A 3455-nucleotide genomic window follows, 5' to 3' on the forward strand; every position below is an offset into this window, starting at 1 on the left:
GCGCCGTAACGTAACCCACATTGCCCCTTAACGTAACCTATATTGCGCCGTAACGTAACCTATATTGCGCCGTAACGTAACCCACATTGCCCCTTAACGTAACCCACATTGCCCCTTAACGTAACCCACATTGCCCCTTAACGTAACCCAACACACGTTGGGCCTTAACCCAACACACGTTGGGCCTTAACCCAACACACGTTGGGCCTTAACCCAACACACGTTGGGCCTTAACCCAACACACGTTGGGCCTTAACCCAACACACGTTGGGCCTTAACCTGCTCTGTAATTGTCATACGACGCGTTAAATTAGTGTAGTGTTGCCTAACTGCAACCCCCGCAATATAGTTTGCTACTCGCACTGCCCGGTCCCCAGTGTATCGCTTCATGTTAAACACCTTGCAGCTATACACTGTAATGTGGATGGCAGCAGGACGTACATGCTCAATGCCCTTTGCAGTTGTTCATTGGCATTTGCAGTTGTTCATTGGCATTCGCATGGCGAAGCACTTAGCCTACGCTGTGGTACGGCCTGTGTCAACTGTCCGCTGATGTTGTACGTCCAAATCACACACTGTACTGCACATTGGTCCTCATGTACTGAATGATACATCGTGGTACATGTGACCGTACAACGACTGCGCCAACAACGGCGAACCATGCGGTCCAAATGTTGTGCACTCAGCTACGTGTCGTCTCCCTATAAGAGCTGGATTGCAGTGTGGTATGCCCTGGATGGCGATCAGCATGAGCCGTCTGTTGATGTAGTGGCGCGTGTTGTCAGACGTAGTCGTCTCTTCTCACACACCGTGATAGCACGGTGCACTGCGTTCCACATCTGCGACATGCGACAGAGGCCGGTTGACAGTCGTTCGCGCAATGGACATCGCATACGTACGGGGGCCACCTTCCACGTGTTCGCTAAGCGTGGACATGTTGTTGCGTGTATGTGGGCAGACAGTGTGTCGTGACACCTGACACAGGCATGCAACAATCGTTGAATTTGCAAATGGCGATGGACGCCTACGTTTGCTGGTGACGTTACGCAAATGAACAACTGGTAAACCGTTGTGGTGCGGTTGTTCTCGCTAGGGGTGAATCAGTGATGGCGACGATCGGTTGAGCTACCAACCGGTTGTTGCAGCGATACCCACCATGCCCACGAACGTGAATGGCATGTGGGTGTGAAGCGATACGCGGCGGTGGCTGGGTGGGACCGTCCCCGGCCGGTGAGGGGGGGCCTCCCGGCGTGTTGGCCGTGCGGTGCGTGGGCGCACGCGCTACAGCCGGCTGGTGGGGGCGGCCAGTGGCAGGCGCGCCGGCCGACGGAGGCGGCAGGCGGCGCAGCTGCGCGCCGGCGCACCCTGCACGCGGCGCCGTGCGGCCAAAGTAGGTCCTCGCGGGCCCGGTGCGAAGCGCGGTGGACATCTGCAGTGTGCTGGTCCGATTGAGGACTGTGTGCGCTGAGGATGCGCCGCCGCCCGGCGCTCGGCGCCGCGACGCCGTCTGCTGCTCGGTCGCCTCTGCGGTTCTCGCAGGTGGTTTGTATCGCAGCTGTGCGGACGTGTTGGCGCGTGCGCTGTGCTGGGAGAGTTCGCTTCGGCACCCAAGTGGGGCTTTTGTCCTTCTGTGGCGCTGGCGTTGGAGCTGCCGGTCACCGTAGGTGGCGCGTGTTGTCTCCCGCCGGCAATGCCACGACAGCACGCTCCCGGGCCTCTGTCGGCAGCGGCAAGCTCAGTTGGGAGCACGGGTGGTCGCACCTAAAGCGTCTACTCGCCAAACTCCGGGCGATTGCGCCTCTCTCGAACCCGACCAAGTACTTAGGACGGCGCTGCGCGCCGCCGGGACCTGAGAGGGTTTCGAGGTGTATGGTGCAGGGGAGCTCAGCCTCCTCCTGTTTGCAGAATAATTGAGCGGACGCTTGCGTGTTCGCGCGGGCCCCCGGGACACACTCCCGGGCGGCCGGCTGCTCAGCTCTAGTTGACGCAGCTCCCTGGTTGATCCTGCCAGTAGTCATATGCTTGTCTCAAAGATTAAGCCATGCATGTCTCAGTACAAGCCGCATTAAGGTGAAACCGCGAATGGCTCATTAAATCAGTTATGGTTCCTTAGATCGTACCCACGTTACTTGGATAACTGTGGTAATTCTAGAGCTAATACATGCAAACAGAGTCCCGACCAGAGATGGAAGGGACGCTTTTATTAGATCAAAACCAATCGGTCGGCTCGTCCGGTCCGTTTGCCTTGGTGACTCTGAATAACTTTGGGCTGATCGCACGGTCCTCGTACCGGCGACGCATCTTTCAAATGTCTGCCTTATCAACTGTCGATGGTAGGTTCTGCGCCTACCATGGTTGTAACGGGTAACGGGGAATCAGGGTTCGATTCCGGAGAGGGAGCCTGAGAAACGGCTACCACATCCAAGGAAGGCAGCAGGCGCGCAAATTACCCACTCCCGGCACGGGGAGGTAGTGACGAAAAATAACGATACGGGACTCATCCGAGGCCCCGTAATCGGAATGAGTACACTTTAAATCCTTTAACGAGTATCTATTGGAGGGCAAGTCTGGTGCCAGCAGCCGCGGTAATTCCAGCTCCAATAGCGTATATTAAAGTTGTTGCGGTTAAAAAGCTCGTAGTTGGATTTGTGTCCCACGCTGTTGGTTCACCGCCCGTCGGTGTTTAACTGGCATGTATCGTGGGACGTCCTGCCGGTGGGGCGAGCTGAAGGCGTGCGACGCGCCTCGTGCGTGCTCGTGCGTCCCGAGGCGGACCCCGTTGCAATCCTACCAGGGTGCTCTTGAGTGAGTGTCTCGGTGGGCCGGCACGTTTACTTTGAACAAATTAGAGTGCTTAAAGCAGGCAAGCCCGCCTGAATACTGTGTGCATGGAATAATGGAATAGGACCTCGGTTCTATTTTGTTGGTTTTCGGAACCCGAGGTAATGATTAATAGGGACAGGCGGGGGCATTCGTATTGCGACGTTAGAGGTGAAATTCTTGGATCGTCGCAAGACGAACAGAAGCGAAAGCATTTGCCAAGTATGTTTTCATTAATCAAGAACGAAAGTTAGAGGTTCGAAGGCGATCAGATACCGCCCTAGTTCTAACCATAAACGATGCCAGCCAGCGATCCGCCGCAGTTCCTCCGATGACTCGGCGGGCAGCCTCCGGGAAACCAAAGCTTTTGGGTTCCGGGGGAAGTATGGTTGCAAAGCTGAAACTTAAAGGAATTGACGGAAGGGCACCACCAGGAGTGGAGCCTGCGGCTTAATTTGACTCAACACGGGAAACCTCACCAGGCCCGGACACCGGAAGGATTGACAGATTGATAGCTCTTTCTTGATTCGGTGGGTGGTGGTGCATGGCCGTTCTTAGTTGGTGGAGCGATTTGTCTGGTTAATTCCGATAACGAACGAGACTCTAGCCTGCTAACTAGTCGCGTGACATCCTTC

The 3455-nt window shown here is 56.0% G+C and overlaps 1 non-coding gene across 1 annotated transcript in view; it reads left to right on the forward strand.

The window, feature by feature from the left end:
• The first annotated feature begins 1991 nt into the window (after window positions 1-1991).
• Window positions 1992-3455, forward strand: part of LOC124592497 — a 1910-nt gene continuing 446 nt past the window's right edge. The window contains exon 1 of the ribosomal RNA XR_006977466.1: window positions 1992-3455. This exon is cut by the window's right edge and continues 446 nt beyond it. This is a non-coding gene — a ribosomal RNA (small subunit ribosomal RNA).

This window comes from Schistocerca americana, unplaced genomic scaffold (assembly GCF_021461395.2).
Source record: "Schistocerca americana isolate TAMUIC-IGC-003095 unplaced genomic scaffold, iqSchAmer2.1 HiC_scaffold_929, whole genome shotgun sequence".
Lineage (NCBI taxonomy): Eukaryota > Metazoa > Arthropoda > Insecta > Orthoptera > Acrididae > Schistocerca > Schistocerca americana.